Here is a 23,053-nt window from a genome sequence, read left to right on the forward strand (position 1 = left end):
CTTTCCCAGGCATAAGTCAAGCATAAGTCTCTTGTGATACCAGCTGCAGGACTCACACAGTACAAATTAGCTGAACCCCCCCCACCCCCAACCAGGCTTTATGAAAGATTCAGGCACTCCTAATTTGTGGGAGGCAGAGGTAAAACATACAGCACAGCAGACAAATTCACCTGACAAACTTTCCCCCTTTCTTACATCTTCTATGAGAGTGAGAGATTCGAAGGTCATGAAATAGGCTTTCCATAATTCTGCGTAACATCTAGAAGGGGTGTCCAACCTACAGCCCTCGGGCCACATGCAGATTATTTGAGAACTGTTTGGCTTATCTCTGGGTGTCTGATATCACAAAAAGTACACGTGGACCTTTTCCTTTGCTCATCAAGCTTTCATTAGTGTTTGTGTACTTACTGTGTGGCCCAAGACAACTCTTATTCTTCCAATGTGCGGCAGAAAAGAAAAAAGGTACCTCTGAGCACTTCCTTTAGATACAGAAGCATGTATTGAATACTGGTGCATCAATTCAAAGTTCCAGCTTATCATTCTGTTATGCTAGTAGTATCTATTTATATCTTGGAAACCTATTCTGAGGACTAACAGCTACTTACATACTACATATAAAGTTTATACAGCAGCACTTGGTCATACGGTAAGTGCTTATGTTATGTTAGCTATAGCAATTATTACAGTTTTAAAATGTTTTTCAATTTGGTCAGGCACAGTGGCTCATGCCTATAATCCCAGCACTTGGGAAGGGCAAAGGAGGAAGACTGCTTGGGGAGAGGAGTTCAAGAACAGCCTAACTAACATAGTATGACCCGGTCTATACAAAAAATGTATTAAACATTGGCCAGGCGTGGTGGCACATGGCCATAGTCCTAGATACTTGGGAGACTTAGGTGAGAAAATCACTTGAGTCCAGCAGTTTAAATCTGCAATGTGCAATGACCTTGTCCAAGCTAGACAACGGAACAAGACCTTGTCTCTAAAAAAATAAATAAAATTAAGTGTTGGCAAGAATATGGAAAAATTGTGGATGCAATGCTGGTGAGAATACAAAATGGTAGCACCACTATGGAAAATAATAAAAAATAAAATTACCATATGATTCAGCAATTCCACTTCTGGGCATACATCTCAAAAGAACTGAAAGCAGGGGTTTGAACAGTTTATTTGTACACTGATAGCCACATTCATAGCAGCACTGTTCACAGCAGCCAAAGTGTGGAAGTGTCCACCGATAGATGGATACATCAACAACATGTAGTGTAAACATGCAATGGATTATCGTTCAGCCTTAAAAAGAAAGGAAGTTCTCACATGCACTTTAACATGAACTATGAAGATATTATACTAAGTAAAATATCCCAGTCACAATAGGATAAACAGTTGAGAGCAGTGTCATAAAGACAGAAAGAATACTGATCACCAAGGACTAGTGGTAAGTGAAAATGACCGGTGTTCCTTAGTTGGTTTAGTTCGTTTCAGTTGAGGAAGATGAAAAAGTTCTGGAGACAGATGGTGGCGACGGATATACAAGAGTGGGAATGTATTTAATGCCACCGAATTGTATACTTTAAAATGCCTAAAATAGTCAATTTTACGTTATGTGTATTTTGCCACAATAAAAAAAATTTTGTCTATAATTAAATGGTCAAATGATACAAAATTGTATCTAAAACATAAACAAATGAGGGGAAAAAATGTCAATGCAAGTCACTATCCGATGATCCAGCAATGCCCCTCCTAGATACACACCCACAAAGAATTTCCACATAAGGCCATATTGAAATTGTGTATGAAATATCAGGAGGTATTGAAGACAACCCATGTGTCCATTACCTGGATAGCTTAGACATAAACCAAACTATGTTTAGAAGTAATTATCCAGAGATACATACCACCACTTGCCTAAACCAAAAACAGTGTCCAGTGAAAAAAGAAACCTCGAAGTTTGAATGTAATTACCACATAAGAATTGCTCTATATTTTTCAAATATATGTGCCAATCCAAGGGGATATACCAAACACACACAAGTCAAGATCTGCTAAAACAGGCTTGGGTAGGGGTGGACCATGGGAGCAGGAACTGGGCTTATAGGAAAGAAAAAATACCACAAAACAAGAAAAAGATTTTATCCAGACCACTGCTGATAGCATGCCATTAGCTAAGGAAGATGATTAATGAAACACTGCATCAGAGGCCCTGAAAATTTTTAGGCATTAACTATCTTTCCTTTCCTGAATATCTGCAAAATTTTACTGTAAAACACTCTCGTTTGTATAGGTTTAAATCTGATCATCTGTTTACTAAAGGCTAGTACAGTGGGAAAAAAAAAGAAAGAAGGAAAATTGGATTTTTTAGCCAATTGTGATGCCAATGTTTTAATTCTTATAAAAAATAAAAACTGATTAAGATTATAAAAAACTTCCAATAAACCATTTTTTATATTTCAGTTACCATTACACAAAATACCACAGCTATGCAACATAACAGAATCTTTAAGAAAATTAACACACTATGAATTTCCATGCTGATAATTATTTCCTAAATTTTAATTCCAAAAATGCGAGTATCACAAGTATCACAATCTGAATTTGTGGAAGAAACAGAACCATCTACCTTATTAAACACAGGATCAGACACAAATGCAGCCTTCAGAGGCTGTTTCTAAAAGCACATTCACGGCTCTGCGCCTGTAGCTCAGCAGCAAGGGCACCAGCCACATACACCGGGGCTGGCAAGTTCAAAGCTGGCCTGCCAAACAACAATGACAACTACAACAACAACAAAAATAGCCAGGTGTTGTGGCAGGCACCTGTAGTCCCAGCTACTTAGGAGGCTGAGGCAAGAGAATCACTTAAGCCCAAGAGTTTGAGGTTGCTGTGAGCTATGATGCCAACATCTCAAAATAAATAAATTAATTAATTAAAGCACATTCACTACAAATGCCCAAATGCTTTTTGGAACAAAGTATTAAATCCTTTTTTTCTTTTCATTTCCAGCATAGGCACATCACGGATCCTGAAGAAATATTTTATGAAGGGATGATCTGAGCAAATGACAGTAGGTATAAATAAGTGGAAGAGTGTATAAAATTAAGCAATGACGACTTATGTTATCTGAAAGACTATCTGAAAACAGACTGCTTAGTCAGTTAAAGGTGTGCTAAGCAAAGCAGATTTGGCCCTCCCTATTTTAAACACCCTGATACAAGCCTCTTGAAACCTAAAATGGCAACCACACCCCTGTGCTCCTCTTCCACCTCCAGTAGCACCCATCTCCACAGTTAAGGCATACAGAAAATATGTGTGAACCATTTGTACACAAGCCATTGTTGGCTTATTTTTCACCCCAAGCCACCACAAATAGTGCCTGTCCTAAAAAAGAGAGAGACAAAAGGAAGGGAGGGAGGGAATGTTGACCAACAGAGGTTAAACTAGAGGACTCTCATAAAAGTTAACAGAAAATAAAAGGGAAGATATGGATTACAATGGAAAATAAGTAGGGTGCCAACTCAGATGGCCTACAGCAATCCCTCTATCTTCTATCTTTACTGGGTGAACAGTGCATACATCAAATCAATTGACTACATTTTTCTATCTGTTCACAACCCTAGAATTACAGCCAAGCAGAAAAATGTCTCTTAGAAGAACATGATGCCTACAGTAGACAATACACTCTTACTCATAAGCTTAATCTCTCAACATGCCACACTGGCAATCAGGGTGCACCTGGCAAATTTACTTATCACTTTCTATTTTATAAATTGAGTCAATAATCAATGAATATTTACAGAACATCAACTACGTGCCAACTTCTAAGCTAGTCAGAAACAACGCCAGAATCAAAGATGAGTAGAGCAATCAATGGGCTTACAAAGTGATAGAGAAGATTTAGCAAATATTTAAAGAACTATAACATCTGGGCAGCACCTGTGGCTCAGTGATTAGGGCGCCGGCCCATATACCAAGGGCGGTGGGTTCAAACCCTGCCCCAGCCAAACTGCAACAAAAAAATAGCCGGGCGTTGTGGCGGGCACCTGTAGTCCCAGCTACTTGGGAGGCTGAGGCAAGAGAATCATCTAAACCCAGGAATTACAGGTTGCTGTGAGCTGTGACACCACAGCCCTGTACCAAGGGCGATAAAGTAAAACCGCCTCAAAAAAAAAAACTGCAAAATCCTAGTAAGAAAAGCACTGCAGAGAAGAAATCAAAGACTCTGAAGAAGTTAGAATGTTGACAGGGAGCAGTAAAGATGGGCTTTCAGCAAAGAAAACAAAGGTAAGTACAAGAATGTTGACCAAGATACTGGAGCACTGTTAAATATAATTTTCATTTATTTTAAAAAAATTTTTGAAGTATAAAATGTTTAATTTTGTTAAGTCTAGTTTATTTCTTCTATTGTCAATTGTGCTTTCAATGTCTTGTAAAAAAGGCTTTGACTACCTCAAGGACAAGAAAATTTATTGTTTTCTTTTAAGAATGATAGTTTTAGCTCTTACATTTAGTTCCACAAACCATTTGATAAATTATATAGGCTGGGTGCACTGGCTCATATTTGTAATACCAGCACTGTGAAAGACCTTGGTAAGAGAATAACTTGAGGTCAGGAGTTTAAGAACAACTGAGACCCCCATCTCTACAAAAAAAAATTTTAATTAAGCATGGTGGTGCACCCCTGTAGTCCCAACTACTTGGGAGGCTGATGAAAGAGGATCACTGGAGCTTAGGATCAAGGCTGCAGTAAGCTATTATCATGCCACTGCACTCTAGTACTCTAGTCTTAGTGACACAGCAAGACTCTATTACTTTAAATATATATATATGTATACACACACACAGATACAAAAGAGGTCCAGATTTATTCTTTCACTAGTGAATACAATTATCCCAGCCCTATTTGTTGAAAAAACTATTCTTTCCCTATTAAATGGTCATGACATCCTTGTCATGAATCAATTAAATATAAAAGTCAAAGTTTATTTGTAGACTTCAATCTTATTCCAATGATCTATGAGTCTATCATTATATCAGTACCATTCTGTTTTGAATGCTTTGTGGTAAGTTTTGAAATCAAGAAACATGATTCCTTCACTTTGTTCTTCTTTTTCAAGATTGTTTTGACTATTCTGGGTTCCCTGAATTTCTGTACAAACTTTAGGATCACCTTTGCTTTTTCTAAAAAAGAAAAAAGGCAGCTGGGATTTTGATAGAAATTACCTTTAATCTATATATCATTTGAGATAGTACTGTCATCTTAACAATATTATGGTCTATGATCAATGAAAATGTGATATCTTTCCATTTATTTCTTTAATTTCCTTCAACAATTTTTGCTGTTTTCAAAGCACAGTTTCCCTATTGCTCTTGAAAATAAAATTTTCTTATTTGATTTTTGATGCTATTCTACATGAAACTGTTTTCTTAATTTTACTTTTGTATTACTCATTGGTAGGGTACAGACATATAATTGATTTCTGCATACTGCTGTTATACCTTGCACACACCTGCTGATCTCATTCAGGAATTCTAATCAACTTTTAATGGATTCCTTAAGATTTTCTATATAGAAGATCATATCATCAGCAAATAAAGTTTTACTTATTTCCAATCTACATGACTTTATTTCTTTTTCTTGCCTAGTTATCTTGGCTACAAGGTCCAGTACAATACTGAATAGAATTGAGAGAATTAAATTCTTGCCTAGTTCCTGATCATAAAGGGAAGCATTCAGTCTTTTACTTTTAAGTAAAGCATTTGCAGTGGGTTTTACACAGGTGTCTTCTACCATATTGGGGAAATGATCTTTTATTCCTAGGTTGAGTGTTTTATCATTGTCAGATTTTTTCAAATGCTTTTTTCTGCATCTAATGAGATGATCATGACCTTCATACCAAAATCTGACAAAGACCTTACAATCCTACTCTCTAGTCTTAGCTCACACTTCCATAATGAAATACTATAGACCAGTGACTCAACAGGAATTTACTTCTCACAGTCCTAGAGGCTGGGATGATCAAACTGCAAGCCAATTCAGTTAGAGGGTTAGGCTCTCTTCCTGGCCTACAGATAGCTGCTTTCTCACTGTGTTCTCACATCAGGTACAGAGAATTCTGGTCTCTTCTTTATATAAGGATATCAATCCCATCATGGGCACCCCATCCTCATGAGCGCATCTAAACCTAATTACCTTCCAAAGGCCCCACCTCCAAGTACAATCACACTGAGTTAAAGCTTCAACATATGAATTTTCAAGAAACACAAACACTACATATGACACTCCTCCCAAAAAATGAAAGCCCTCTTCTACATCCACAAATCATTAACAAAATATAGAAAATCAAATTCAGTGTAACATAAAAAGGATAACATGTCATGACCAAATGGGGCTTAATCACAGAAATGCCAAGACTGTTTAAGATTCAAAATCCAATCAATATAACTCACCATAGTTATACATTTTAAATGGAAAAAAAAAACCTGAATCTCTGCATCGATGCAGAAAAAGCATATGACAAAATTCAACATTCTTGTACAGTATAATAAATACTCTCAGCATTCTCAGAATAAAAGGGAACTTGCTCCACCTGATATGGGACATCTATGAACACTTAGAGCTAATATACATAATAATGAGTTTGAACACTTCTTCCCTGAGATCAATGTTCTATTTAACATTGTATGAGAGGTCTTAGTCTGTGCAGTAAAAAAGGGGAAACTAACAGACATAAAAATTGGAAAGGAAGAAATAAAACTGCCTTTATTTGTGTCTAACAAGAGTGTATACATAGAAATCCTGAGGAATTCACAAAAAAAGGCAAAAGCATTAATGAAGAAATTAGCGAAATAGCAGGACACAAGTTCAACATATAAAAACCAATTATGTTTTTGTACACTACTAATAACAAATTATAAAATTCACTTTTTAAAATAGCATTTTTAACAGCATTCAAAAATACAGCTCAGATTCTATTCACTTAGGATAAATTAAACAAAAGACATAAGAGACCAGCACACTGAAAACTACAAACCTTGCTCAGGGAAGTTAAAAGTATTAATTAAATAAATGGATGTATACTATGTTCGTGGTTTGGAATTTTCAGTATCATGTAGAACAGTGATTTAACCGGTGTGCCCTGAGAGGATCTAAGGAGTGAAAACTTTTAAAGATCATTAATTAGTTTTGAAAGAAGTTCAAAGCACAGTATGTATACATTTTTTAACTCATTTTTTCAATCAACAAAATTTTAAGTGTGCCATGGTAGTTTAACTATAGGTTCAAGTGTGCCATTGAGGCAAGAGAGTAAAAGCGGAGCTAAAGATCTGTCCTGGCCACTCTGTATAGCCATTAGCCAAACAGTCTGTAACGCTCCTACCTCTACTGTAGAAGATGTCTCTGTTATCTGTATATCCTTCCCCTGGTATGTGCTGGGCCTAGACAGTAACCTCGTAACTTCCTTAACCTTCCCTCGCCTCTGAAGACAGGTAGCCTGCCTGGTGTCAAGGGCGCAGGCCAACCTGACCTTCCCTTGAGTCCCAAGACTTTCACGTTTGTCACGTCCCTCACATCCTTTGTGACTCTCACGTGCACCCTAGCCCTAAAAAATGTATAAAAGAAAGGCAAGAGATTAAGTCGATGAGCTCGGTTTTTGAGACACTAGTCCGCCAAGTCTACGGGCCGGAATAAACTCGCCGCTTCCTCTATCAGCTGGTGCCTGGAGTCTTCTGTCTGCGTCGGTTTTCCTGCTACACCATGAGATAAAAAAGGTTGAAAAACACTTATTTAAATGTTAATGCACCCCAAAATGACCTTAAATTCAACACAATGTCAACCAAAAATCCTACAAGCATTGTATATAAATGTACAAGTCAATTCTATAATTAATGTAGAAATAGAAAGGAGTTAGAATAGACAAAGCAATTTCAAAAAGAACAACAAAGTTAATGACTCACTAGAAGCTGTGATAGTGACATGACAAACATATATATAAATCAATATAATATGTGTTTAGGAAAAAAACCCACATATATATGACAAGCTGAATTTTAATGAAAGTCTCAAGGTAATTCAAAAGAAAAGAACAAGTCAATATGGAAAAGAATGAAACTTCTTCCTTACCTCACCCTATACATAAAATTAACTCAAAAGGAACCAGAGACCTAATGTAAAAGATAAAACTGAAAAACTTTTCAAGGAAAGTCTTTACAACCTGGAGCCAATCAAAAATTTCTTAGACATAACAAAAAACTAAAGAAAGCAAGCACAGACCCCCCCCAAAATACATTAATAAAGTAGACTTATTCAAAATCTCAAACTTCCGCTCTTCAAAAGACAGCATCAATGAAAGAGAAAGGCAATCTGCAGACCAAAAGAAAGTCTGCCTGATGAGAACTTGTATCCAGAGAAGTTTACAACTGGATGACAAGGATTATTTTTTTTTTTTTTTTGCAGTTTTTGGCAGGGGCCAGGTTTGAACCCGCAACCTCCGGTATATGGGGCTGGCACCCTACTCCTTTGAGCCACAGATGCCACCCAGGAATATTTTTTTAATGGGCAAAGATTTCATAAGCTAGTTCACAAAAGAAGATATGTAATTGGCCACTAAGTAAATGAAAGTATCGGTATCACTAGTAATCAGGAAAATGAAGTCAACACCACGGTGAGATACTGCTACAAACCAAATAGGATGTCTGAATTCAAAGGAATTATATCAAGTGCTGACCAGAATATGGAGCAACTAGAACTTTCAGACATTACTAGTGAATATGGTACAATCATATGTAAGGCAGTTTCTTACAAAATTGAACATATACATATCATATGACACAACAATTCTACTCCTAGGTGTTAAACCCAGAAGAATTAAAGTATATTTACATAAAGACTCATACCTGAACACTCGCAGTAGTGTTCTTCATTATAGACAAAAACTGGACACATTCAAATGTCCAAGAACAGACAATGGATAAGCAAATTGTGACACATTTACACAATGGAACATTATTCTGCAATGAAAAAGAAAACTGAGACATACAACAACAGAGCAAGCCTCAAAAACATCATGCTAAAAAGCGCACATAATGTATGATTCTATTCATATGAATTTATAGAGCAGACAAAAATAATTCAGTAACAAATATCAGACAATAGTTGCCTAGATATGAGGGTGGGGGGAGAAAGAAATGACTATAAAAAAACACAAAAAAACTTGGAGGTAATGGAGATGTTCTATATCCTGATTGGAATAGTAGTTACCACACAAATGTGTATATTTGTCAAAAATCATTGACTTATACACCTAAAATAAGTGTATTTTATTATGTGTAAATATAAAGAAACATTACTTAAAAATTAAAAACTAAATTTCAGACATTTGAAAATAGTATTATCCCCCAAATATGCCCATGAAAGACAAATCAAGTTTTAATAAAGACTATACAATAAGCCTTTATTGTCTTTTGTTCAATCAATTATGCATTAAGTGCCAACTATGCACTGGAATCCATCAATGACTCCAAGCCCAGTGGTATAGTAGTAAACAAAACAGACAAAATTCTCTGTACTCATCAAGTTTTTGTCGAAAAAGACATCAACTATACAGTAGGTTAGTTTGGTTAACTGCTAATAAGACACAAGGCAGTTGGAAGGAGAGGAATATTTTAAATAAAATGATCAAGGAAGGTCTCCCTGGGGATGTAACAATAAAGACCCAAGAAAGATTAAAAAATAAGTTAAGCAGTTATTCAGGGGTAAAGCATTCCAGGAAGAGGGAACAGCAAATGCAAAGGCCCTCAAACAGCTATTCAAGGAGCAATACGGGGTCAGGCATGAATTTATTTTATTAATTTATTTTATCAGGTAGTGAACAAAGAGTCAAGAAATGAAGTTGGGCTGGAAGCTTATGCCTGTAATCTCAGCACTTTGGGAGGCCAAGGCAAGAGGATGGGAGGCCAGGAATTCAAGAGAAGCCTGGGCAACATAGTGAGGCACCATCTCTATGAAAATATTTGAAAAATTAGCCAGGCATGATGTCGTATACCTATAGCCACAGCTACTAAGTAGCTGTGATGGGAGGACTGCTAGAGTTCAGGAGTTCAAGGTTACAGTGAGTTATGATTATGCCACTGCACTCCAGCCTGGATGACAAAGCAAGCCCCCATCTATGGGGGGGGGGGGAGGGGAAATGACGTTCCAGAGGAAGCAGTATCTTGCAGTTATAGGCTACAACAAAGAACAACTGAGGTTTTGAATTGAATGACGACAGGGTTGAACTCATGTTTTAACATAATTATTCTGGGCGGCACCTGTGGCTCAGTCGGTAAGGCGCCGGTCCCATATACCGAGGGTGGTGGGTTCAAACCCGGCCCCGGCCAAATTGCAACCAAAAAATAGCCGGGCGTTGTGGCGGGCACCTGTAGTCCCAGCTACTCGGGAGGCTGAGGCAAGAGAATCGCTTAAGCCCAGGAATTGGAGGTTGCTGTGAGCTGTGTGAGGCCATGGCACTCTACCGAGGGCCATAAAGTGAGACTCTGTCTCTACAAAAAAAAATAAAAAAATAAAAAATAAAAAAAAAACATAATTATTCTGGTTGCTGCATTGAGACTAGACGGATATGCTAAGTTTCAGGCTATGAAAGGAAGCTGAGACAAAGTTTAAATAATCCAAGGAAGAAATCATAGCAGTTTAGACCAGGTAACAGTAAAGGTGGTCAGATTCAGATTCTAGATGTATGCTGATGGTAGAGTCAACATGAACTACTGGAAGAGAACTGTGGAAGTGAAACAAAGAGAGTCAAGAATAACTCCAAGGTTTTTGCTCTGAGTAACACTAATAGACTTGTCATTAATTTAGATGGAGAAGATTAAAGAGGAAACAAGTTTGGGTTAAAAGATCAGCTGAATTTTGAGCATTTTAAGTTTCACGTATCTTTAAATATCCATACGGAGATGTCACAAGACAGTTGGCTATGTGTCTGGAGTTAAGAGAAATAAAGCTTTTTTTGGCAAAGTAAATCAGCAGATATGACGGTGTATGCATGAAACTTTTAGGAAATAATCTATACTTGAATTTAATACATCAGAGTCTCAGCAGTGAGACTAATGGATTGTCTGTGTTTTCTGATTTACATAAATCCATACTAGTCTGCTAAGCGTTTCACACCTTCATTTTGACTTTCACATCTGAAGTATACCAAATGAACAGATAAGGTGTATATTTAAGATAATGACACGAACAGACACATTCCTGGAGCCATGGCTATTTAAAAGTGACACTAGCATCAAGATACTCATTCCTATTCTGGAAAGGCTTTAAAAAACAATCACTTGTTATGAAACTAATTCCACTAAGTGCTTCTTAGGATCATTATGTTAAAATCATCTTCTCTATATTTTACTGTTTTAAATCAAGGAAAGTAATAGACTTTGTGATTGGACTTAGAAGTTTAGTTTTGATACTTATTACCATCTATGTTCTACAGGGAATAACATTTCTGATGTGATAATGCACACTGCAGGTCACAAAGGAAGACACCTTGCAAACTAATACTAAAGTACACAAATGATAGGTTAAAATACCAAGCTTCAACTAGAATTATAACATGGGCAAGTGTACTTAAATTGTTGGTTGAAATAATTTTCTAAAAAGTAAAATTTTCATCTGTCCAGGGTGAATGAGCATTACTTCTTCCCAGCTATCTATTTCTTCCTAATTCCATGGCTTTGATTATTCTCTCATGCCAGAATGCCTCTCTTCCCACTTGATATCCTTCTTTTCTTTCAAAGTCCATCCCAAACTCCAGTCTTCTCCACAAAGCCACCCTTGAACCCAGAAAGCCTGCCCTGAAACCAATGCTCTTTCCACATTCCCACAGCCTTGCCACTTTCACATGAAGAACATCTATGTCATTCTGCCATGGATTAACTTTAGCTACATACATACACTAAAGCAGATGGTCCCCGAGGACAACAAATGTCACAGTCATCTTTGCCTTCCAAGAAATGCCTAATATACACAGCACCTTACGTACCCTGTTTAAGTATTCGCTATAGGTTTGTTCAACTAAACTAAAATGTATTAAACTAGGAATCACTAGTTTAATCACTAGATGCTGCTTGTATGTCACTCTCAATTGACTTCATGGCAGGGTGGCCATCAGTTAGAGCAAGCAAAAAGAGGCCAACCCCTCCATCCTGCATAGTTCCCTCATGTTGGGGATGCATGCATAGGCTGACCTCTCCCTAGGCCTCCCACAGTCTCCTCATCAGTTAGAGCAAGCAAAAAGAGGCCAACCCCTCCATCCTGCATAGTTCCCTCATGTTGGGGATGCATGCTTAGGCTGACCTCTCCCTAGGCCTCCCACAGTCTCCTCATATGGCAAGCAGCCCTTCTTGGCAGGATTCATCAAGATAATTCAAGCCTGGTTACCTCCCATCACGTCCACTTACACCACAAAATATGTGAGCCTTTTTACCACAGCAAAGGGACAAATGCAGACTCCCCCCCTACTCCTCCACTCAACATGCCATCTCAGCTGGTTCCAGTCACTCTCCTCCCTTCTAGGAACAAGTCTATGTTCAGGTATGCTCCAAACTCTCAGGAACTGAGCGCTCTGGAATGTGCCATTGAAGCGTCAGGAAACAGGATTCCACAGCTCATTACAAGCATGCAACTTATGTGCAGCTCGCACTTAGAAATAGTGGCCATTACAGTTAAGTAAGTTACAAACAACCGACTGACGTTTAGGAACAGAGGCTATTACAGGTATTAGGTAAATGTACCCACTCCAGGCGTGCAGCGGACGCCCTTAGCGGCAGGGAGTTGATTCGCGTAGACGAGGTCACGTGACGCCACAGCCAGGTTGGCAAGTCAGGACGGCCCGGATTCCCTTCGCGTTACGCGGTGCCAGAAGTGGCGACTGCAGCTATGGCGACTGCAGCTAAGTATTTGAGATGGGGACCTCCCTTGACATCAAGATTAAAAGAGCGAATAAAGTTTATCACGCTGGGTTCTCGTGACTGTGGACTAAGGGTTACAGCACCAGAGACAAGATGGCTGACTGAAGCCAGCTTTCCACAGAGGCTCCTGTCCAGAAGGAGAGTTAAAGGATAAAAATTCAGCAAGTATCCTGGTGGATTTGAGCTGCACTAAGAGAGAAGGTTGTAGAACGCACGTCAACCCCGCTGAGGCGAGCTGCGACCACAAGGATACAAACAAAAGGTACAAAATCCATCACCAAGCGGACGGGAGTCCCCTCCCCCATGGGAACGGCTCAGAGTGCCCCACAAACCACCGGTCAGAGTTCAAAGGTCCTCCCACTACACTCTACGGGAGAGACCCCCTAAAAACTAGACCTACCTCCCCTACTAGGGTGCCATGGCGTCCTCCTGCCAGGAATAAAACTGTATAAACTGTATATAGTCTCTACCTGGAATTCTGAGCTCCCAGCACTCCCCTTCGCTCACACTGGGGTCTGGAGGCCAGTCCTGGTCGGTCGGCGGAGACGGGACTGCACCGGAGTGGCAGTTCCCTGAGGCACAGTACGACAGCCGTCTTTTGGTGACAATACGGCCAGGCATAAAACTGTGTGAAACCTTGTGTGTTCTCTGCCCGCAACCCCAGTCTCCCAGCGCTCCCCGCACTCCCCTCTGCTGTCGCTCCAAGGTCTGGAGGCCTGTCCCCCCGGGGTCCAGACTCTTGGGCGATTGTTCGAGGGGTGTAGACAGTGCTGGGCTGCAGCCTCTCAGTGCAGATTCTGGGATACGAGAGCGGAGAGAGGACTGTTGGCCGGAGGGGAGCTACACCAAAGCGGCTGTTGCCTGAGCCATAAAGCAGCGGCCCTCTTTTGCTAGGAATACGACTCACTACTGAATATTCTGAGCCACACCCCCTGTCTCCCTGGGCAACCAGAGACTCTGAGTTTGCCTGAGACAACTCCAGCTTGCAAACCAGGGAAACTCCCAGGGTAGGGCTGACCCAGAGGTCCGCTTTACGAAACCTAAGACGCACCTGGCCCTCAGGGAATCGTCAGCCTATAGACAATACAGGAGCAAAGACAAGCTGATTTGGAGCTCAATTCGGCTTCTCTTCTGCAGGGGAACTGCAGAGTTGTTCTGTTCTGTTCTGTCAGTAACATTAATCAGGGGTGAGACTGGACCTGAGTGAAAACCCCTCAACCTTCATCTAGCACCCGAGGTTGTCAGGCCTCACCTCCTCCTGCTGGAGAGAGGCAGAGCGCAGCTGCCTGGCAGACTTCCTTGTGATTCAGGCAGGTACAAACTCTTGGAGTACCGATTCACTACAGGCAACTGGGTCAGCCAACTGCAGGGCTATCAGTGACTGGATGTGAAGTGGTGCAAGGTAGGAAAGGAGGCAGCAACCTTCCCAGAATGATTTATTGGCTGGGTGGCTTCTCCTGACTCCACGCAGCACTGGAGCAAGCCACACCAGAGTAGTCACCAGACCCCTGTGATCCAGTTCCCAGACACCTCTTAAGCTCTCTCACCCAAGACAGGTGCAGACTGAGACAATTGATTTGGACCTTTTTGAACTGAACCAATCGCCTGAGGACAAATCAGGTGGTGCCCTGGGTGCACCGTGAAGGTTTGATTTTGCTTCTCCAATTGTTTGCCGGTGGGGGGCGGGGTGACTTAGTTGCTGATATTTCTCCACAGCTGAGACTTCAATCCAAAGTATCTGTTTCACTAGGGTGGAACAGAAACCAGCTGAAAACAAGACAGAACCACTTAGCCCCACCACACCAGACAGGGCCCCAGTTTCTCAGGCCACAGCACTGTACGGGCCCTCAACAAAGCTCCAGGGGAAAAAAAATCAGAGGGAGTAAAACAACCGTGGGGTGGAATCAGCGGAAAAACTCTGGTAACATGAATAACAGAATAGATCAACCCCCCCAAGGAAAGATATGGCAGATGCAATTGAAGATCCCATTCATAAACAACTGGCTGAGATGTCAGAAATAGAATTCAGAATTTGGATTGCAGACAAGATTAACAAAGTGGAATTAGAAATTCGAGGAGAAATTCAAAAGTTGTCTCAAGAATTTAACGAATTTAAAGACAAAACCACCAAAGACTTAGACACACTGAAGCAAGAATTTGCAGCCCTCAAACATATGAAAAATACAGTAGAATCCCTCAGCAACAGAATGGAGCAAGCAGAAGAAAGGATTTCTGACATCAAAGATAAAGCCTTTCAACGCTCCCAAACTCCCAAAGAGGAAGAGAAATGGAGAGCAAAAACGGATCACTCTCTCAGAGGGCTCTGGGATAATTCGAAGAAGGCGAATACCCAAATCATAGGGGTTCCAGAAACAGATGAAGTGGCCTCGCTGGGCACAGAGGCCCTTCTGCATGAAATTATGAAAGAGAATTTTCCAGACATGCCTAGAGATTCTGAAATTCAGATAGCAGACAGCTTCAGAACCCCAGCACGACTCAACCCCAATAAGACATCCCCCAGGCATATCATAATTAACTTCACTAAAGTTAATATGAAGAAAAAAATCCTCAAAGCTGCCAGGAGAAAGAAAACCATTACCTTCAAAGGGAAGAATATTAGAATGACTGCAGATCTCTCTGCTGAAACTTTTCAAGCCAGAAGAGGGTGGTCACCGACTTTTAATCTCCTATAGCAAAATAACTTTCAACCCAGGATCTTGTATCCAGCTAAACTGAGTTTCATTTATGATTGAGAAATTGAATACTTTAACGACATTCATATGTTGAATAAATTTGCCATAACAAAACCAGCTCTTCAGGATATTCTCAGACCTATCCTCCATAATGACCAACCCAATCCTATACCACAAAAGTAAACTCACTCAGAAACTTCGGATCAAACTCCAATTTCCACACTGGCGAAAGGATTAAAAATGCCCACTGGACTTTTGAAAAACTCAATATCCAAAACTTCACCAGACTTATCAATATTCTCCATTAATGTGAACGGCTTAAACTGTCCTCTAAAGAGGCACAGGTTAGCTGATTGGATACCAAAACTCAGGCCAGATATTTGTTGCATACAAGAGTCACATCTTAACTTAAAAGACAAATACAGATTCAGGGTGAAAGGATGGTCATCCATATTTCAGGCAAATGGTAATCAGAAAAAAGCAGGTGTTGCAATTTTATTTGTAGATACAATAGGCTTTAAACCAACAAAAGTAAGGAAGGACAAGAATGGTCACTTCATATTTGTTAAGGGTAATACTCAATATGATGAGCTCTCAATTATTAATATCTATGTACCCAACCAGAATGCACCTCAATTTATAAGAGAAACTCTAACAGACATGAGCAACTTGATTTCCTCCAGCTCCATAATCGTCGGAGATTTCAACACTCCTCTGGCAGTGTTGGATCGATCCTCCAACAAGAAGCTGAGCAAAGAAATCTCAGATTTAAACTTAACCATCCAACATTTGGATTTAGCAGACATCTACAGAACATTTCATCCCAACAAAACTGAATACACATACTTCTCATCAGCCCATGGAACTTACTCCAAAATCGATCACATCTTAGGTCACAAGTCTAACATTAGTAAATTTAAAGGAATAGAAATTATTCCATGCATCTTCTCGGACCACCATGGAATAAAACTTGAGATGAGTAACAACAGGAATCTGCATACTCATACAAAAACATGGAAGTTAAATAACCTTATGCTGAATGGATAGCTGGGTCAGAGATGAGATTAAGAAAGAAATCGCCAATTTTTTGGAACAAAACAACAATGAAGACACGAACTATCAGAACCTCTGGGACACCGCAAAGGCAGTTCTAAGAGGGAAATTTATTGCACAACAAGCCTTCCTCAAGAGAATGGAAAGAGGAAGTTAACAACTTAATGGGACATCTCAAGCAACTGGAAAAGGAAGAACATTCCAACCCCAAACCCAGTAGAAGAAAAGAAATAACCAAAATTAGAGCAGAACTAAATGAAATTGAAAACAAAAGAATAATACCAACAGATCAATAAATCAAAAAGCTGGGTTTTCAAAAAGGTCAATAAAATAGATAAACCTTTGGCCAACCTAATCAGGCAAAAAGACTAAAATCTCTAATCTCATCAATCAGACACAACAAAGATGAAATAACAACAGACTCCTCAGAAATCAAAAAAATCCTTAATGAATATTACAAGAAACTTTATTCTCAGAAATACGAAAATCTGAAGGAAATTGACCAATACTTAGAAGCACGTCACCTTCCAAGACTTAGCCAGAATCAAGTGGAAATGTTGAACAAGCCCATATCAAGTTCGGAAATACCATCAACTATACAAAACCTCCCTAAAAAAAAAAGCCCGGGACCAGATGGTTTCACGTCTGAATTCTACCAAACCTTTAAAGAGGAATTAGTACCTATATTACTCAACCTGTTCCAAAAGGTAGAAAAAGAAGGAAGACTACCCAACACGTTCTATGAAGCAAATATCACCCTGATCCCCAAATCAGGAAAAGACCCAACAAGAAAAGAAAATTATAGACCGATATCACTAATGAATATAGATGCAAAAATATTCAACAAGATCCTAACAAACAGAATCCAGCAACACATCAAACAAATTATACATCATGACCAAGTCGGTTTTATCCCAGGATCTCAAGGCTGGTTCAATATACGTAAATCTATAAATGTAATCCAGCACATAAACAAATTAAAAAACAAAGACCATATGATTCTCTCAATCAATGCAGAAAAAGCTTTTGATAATATCCAGCATCCCTTCATTATCGGAACACTCAAGAAAATCAGTATAGAAGGGACATTTCTTAAACTGATAGAGGCCATCTACAGCAAACCCACAGCCAATATCATATTGAATGGAGTTAAATTAGAATCATTTCCACTCAGATCAGGAACCAGACAAGGCTGCCCATTGTCTCCATTGCTTTTTAACATTGTAATGGAAGTTTTAGCCACTGCAATTAGGGAAGAAAAGGCGATCAAGGGTATCCATATAGGGTCAGAAGAGATCAAACTTTCGCTCTTCGCAGATGATATCTGGAAAACACTAGGGACTCTACTACAAAACTTTTAGAAGTGATCAAGGAATACAGCAGCGTCTCAGGTTACAAAATCAACATTCATAAATTGGTAGCCTTTATATATACCAACAATGGTCAAGTTGAAAAAACAGTTAAGGACTCTATCCCATTCACAGTAGTGCCAAAGAAGATGAAATATTTGGGAATTTATCTAACAAAGGACGTGAAAGATCTCTATAAAGAGAACTATGAAACTCTAAGAAAAGAAATAGCTGAAAATATTAACAAATGGAAAAACATACCATGCTCATGGTTGGGAAGAATCAATATTGTTAAAATGTCTATACTACCCAAAGCAATATATAATTTCAATGCAATCCCTATTAAAGCTCCACTGTCATACTTTAAAGATCTTGAAAAAACAATACTTCGTTTTATATGGAATCAGAAAAAAACCTCGAATAGCCAAGACATTACTCAGAAATAAAAACAAAGCAGGAGGAATTATGCTACCAGACCTCAGACTATACTACAAATCAATAGTGATCAAAACAGCATGGTATTGGCACAAAAACAGAGAAGTAGATGTCTGGAACAGAATAGAGAACCAAGAGATGAATCCAGCTAATTACCGTTATTTAATCTTTGACAAGCCAATTAAAAACATTCAGTGGGGAGGGCGGCACCTGTGGCTCAGTGAGTAGGGCGCCAGCCCCATATGCCGAGGGTGGCGGGTTCAAACCCAGCCCCGGCCAAACTGTAACAAAAAAAAATAGCCGGGCGTTGTGGCGGGCGCCCGTAGTCCCAGCTACTCGGGAGGCTGAGGCAAGAGAATCGCTTAAGCCCAGGAGCTGGAGGTTGCTGTGAGCTGTGTGATGCCACGGCACTCTTCTGAGGGCCATAAAGTGAGACTCTGTCTCTAAAAAAAAAAAAAAAAACATTCAGTGGGGAAAAGATTCCCTATTTAACAAATGGTGCTGGGTGAACTGGCTGGCAACCTGTAGAAGACTGAAAGTGGACCCACACCTTTCACCATTAACTAAGATAGACTCTCATTGGATCAAAGATTTGAACTTAAGACATGAAACTATAAAAATACTAGAAGAAAGTGCAGGGAAAACCCTTGAAGAAATCGGGCTGGGTGAGTATTTTATGAGGAGGACCCCCCGGGCAATTGAAGCAGCTTCAAAAATACACTACTGGGACTTGATCAAACTAAAAAGCTTCTGCACAGCCAAGAACACAGTAAGTAAAGCAAGCAAACAGCCCTCAGAATGGGAGAAGATATTTGCAGGTTATGTCTCTGACAAAGGTTTAATAACCAGAATCCACAGAGAACTCAAACACATTAGCAAGAATAGAACAAGGGATCCCATCGCAGGCTGGGCAACGGATTTGAAGAGAAACTTCTCTGAAGAAGACAGGCATGCGGCCTTCAGACATATGAAAAAATGCTCATCATCTTTAATCATCAGAGAAATGCAAATCAAAACTACTTTGAGATACCATCTAACTCCAGTGACACTAGCCTATATCACAAAATCTCAAGACCAGAGATGTTGGCGCGGATGTGGAGAAAAGGGAACACTTCTGCACTGCTGGTGGGAATGCAAATTAATACATTCCTTTTGGAAAGAGATATGGAGAACACTTAGAGATCTAAAAATAGATCTGCCATTCAATCCTGTAATCCCTCTACTGGGCATATACCCAGAGGACCAAAAAGTACATCATAACAAAGATATTTGTACTAGAATGTTTATTGCAGCTCAATTCATAATTGCTAAGTCATGGAAGAAGCCCAAGTGCCCATCGATCCATGAATGGATTAATAAATTGTGGTACATGTACACCATGGAATATTATGCAGCCTTAAAGAAAGATGGAGACTTTACCTCTTTTATGTTTACATGGATGGAGCTGGAACATATTCTTCTTAGTAAAGTATCTCAAGAATGGAAGAAAAAGTACCCAATGTACTCAGACCTACTATGAAACTAATTTAGGGTTTGCACATGAAAGCTATAACCTAGTTACAACCTAAGAATAGGGGGAAGGGGGAAAGGGAGGGGAGGGCGGGGGGAGGTGGGTAGAGGGAAGGGGATTGATGGGACTACGCCAGCGGTGCATCTTACAAGGGTATATGTGAAACTTGGTAAACGGTCTGTAAAGCTAGTGAATGATGCCCCGTGATCGTATCAATGTACACAGCTATGATTTAATAAAAAAATAAATAAATAAATAAATGTACCCACTCCAAAATACATACAAAGTCAACTTAAGAACAAACTACCAGAACCTATCTCCTTTGTAACCCAAGGACTGTCTGTATATAAAAAGTCATATAAGGTTAGACAATTAAGTTTGTGAACTCATCCTAGAAAAAGTGCTACATATTCATGGCTGATTATCACTATGGTCACTAGATCGCCAAGGGAAGCTCTGATGGTGACCACAGTGATACTCAGCTATGATTCATGCAGCTTTTTCTAGGATGAGTTAACAAACTTAACTGATCTCATACATACATTTAATAAAGTCACTCTTAGGTATTTAACTCAGCAAAATTAAAATATTAACATATGTCCGCAAAAAGATTATACATTCTGTTTATGGCAACTTTATTCACACAATGGCTTAAAAACAGAGAAAAAGTCAAATGCTCATTAACAGAATGGTAAACAAATTATAGTAAAATGTAATTCAATAGCAAAAAGGAATGATCCACTAACACACAAAACACGGATAAATCTCAAAAACATTATATTGGGAAAAAGAAACCAGATAGAAAATAGTACACACATATATATTCTATGATTCCATCTATATGAAGTTCAAGAACAGGCTATGGAAACAGAAATCAAAACAGTGGCTGACTACTTGTGGGGAGGGAAGGAAAGGACAGATTGAAATATTATAGGAAACTTTTGAGGGGTGATAAAAATGTTTCATTTCTTGAATGGGGGATAGTTACAAGGGTATACACACTTCAAAATTTATGAACTGTACACCTATTAAATAAGTTAATTTTATTGGATATAAATTATACTTAATAAAGTTGATTTTAAAAGTCAATATCTTGGGGATGTCAAAGATAGTTAATGTAAAGTGTACCTCTTGCCAAAAAACTGAAAATAAAACTGATAAAAAAAAAAACAAAGTTATAGACTAAATTAGATTCTAAACCACAAATCCAAGGCAAAAGTGTTTACCCATTATCACAAGATACAAGAATAATTTTAGCCTATAGAAACATCCTTAAGGGTTCAAGAATGAAGGGAAGTAATCACATGTCTTTTCTTGGGAACCTGTTACCTAAACCAGGTCATCACTTTTGACCATAAAATATGAACAGAACTTCATGCAAAGATCCTTTTTCTCTCCTATCTAATATTTCCTCTCCTAGAAATCTTGGAGCAGCTCACAAGCACATTTTAATAACACCTACTTTGAAAACACTTTTCCTAATCTCTCTTCCCAAATTCTCTCCATTTTGAGTAAAAACCCTAAGACTACCATAACAACGACTCACTCTTAAATAGCCCTCCTACTTCATATACCTCTTGCCCAACTGCCTCATTTGTTTACCTCTAACCTGTTTTCTATTATTATTTTTAAACAATTAGAAAAGTATTTTCCAGGCTCAGTGGTCGTAGCACAGTGGTTATGGTGCCAGCCACATATACCGAAGCTGGCAGGTTCGAGCCCAGCCTGGGCCAGTTCAAGCAATAATGACAACTGCAACAAAAAAAAAAAAAAAAAAAAAAAAAATAGCCGGGCGTTGTGGCGGTACCAGCAGTCCCAGCTACTTGGGAGGCTGAGGCAAGAGAATGACTTAAGCCCAAGAGTTTGAGGTTGCTGTGAGCTGTACGCCACTCTACCAAGGGTAATATAGTGAGACTATCTAAAAAAAAAAAGAAAGAAAGAAAGAAAAAGTATTTTCCATTCAACTATTATGAGTTCAATAATTGCAATGGTTTTACCTGTTCTATCTTCATCACAATATCCCTCACCAAGGTACCAAAGTGTTCATGTTTATGCTATTTTACCACTTTACCACCTCATTAGCTGTGCTTTATCTCACTCTTGCAAGAGGGCCAGAGACAAAGTTAAAGCTCCTATATCTCTATACTTCAAGAAAAACATAACTGAATCAATCATTTGATTGACTCCAAAGCCCAGCTGCACAGTTGTCTCTTACATTTAAAAATGCTGCTATTAAGGCACTGTTACTAACCAAATGGCTGAATGTGTTCTTTCCAAGAAGGTATTTTGTTAGAGACCTGTATATATGTGCTTGAAAAGCCTGCAAACATTTACAGTTCTCATTTTAATGAGCTTCATGACACCATTATCCACTGTTACCACTCTTGTATACCAACTGTTTAATAATCAGACTGTTTAAATCAGTTCTCTTCCGAGTACTTTTTCTACACCTTCTATTTGGAGTTGATCCAATGCAGCTTTTGATATGCACCAGTTTCTGTGGTAGCTCATTATCACCTACCCTTTATATATGAATTTTATACCATGACATCACTTACACCTAAAATTCAGCTATACAATATTGTATGTTATTAATATCACAGGTAACCATAAGATGCTTCAGTTCTAGAGGCCACATATAATATTTACAAAAGTATGTCACTACTTTTCAGGAAGGCTCCAATGTCATTCTACTACACCAACATGAAGTCATTGGTGTTAAGAGCTGTTAACTTTAAAACCTTCCCATAATGTATGTTAGCCTTTCAGGTTTTTGTTTTTTTTTTTGAGACAGAGTCTCACTTTATCGCCCTCAGTAGAGTACTGTGGTGTCACAGCTCACAGCAACCTCCAACTCCTAAACTTGGGTGATTCTCTTGCCTCAGCCTCCCAAGTAGCTGGGACAACAGGCACCTGCCACAACACCCAGCTATTTTTTTGTTGCAGTTTGGCCGGGGCCGGGTTTGAACCTACCACCCTCAGTATATGGGGTCAGCGCCCTACCCATTGAGCCACATGCACCACCCTCTTTTATATTTTTTCATGTATCAGACAAT

General features: G+C 39.1%; 1 protein-coding gene across 1 annotated transcript in view; it reads right to left on the reverse strand.

The window, feature by feature from the left end:
* GTDC1 (glycosyltransferase like domain containing 1) overlaps positions 1–23,053 on the reverse strand; it is a 444,137-nt gene that overhangs the window by 404,427 nt on the left and 16,657 nt on the right.

Source organism: Nycticebus coucang, chromosome 7, assembly GCF_027406575.1.
Source record: "Nycticebus coucang isolate mNycCou1 chromosome 7, mNycCou1.pri, whole genome shotgun sequence".
NCBI lineage: Eukaryota > Metazoa > Chordata > Mammalia > Primates > Lorisidae > Nycticebus > Nycticebus coucang.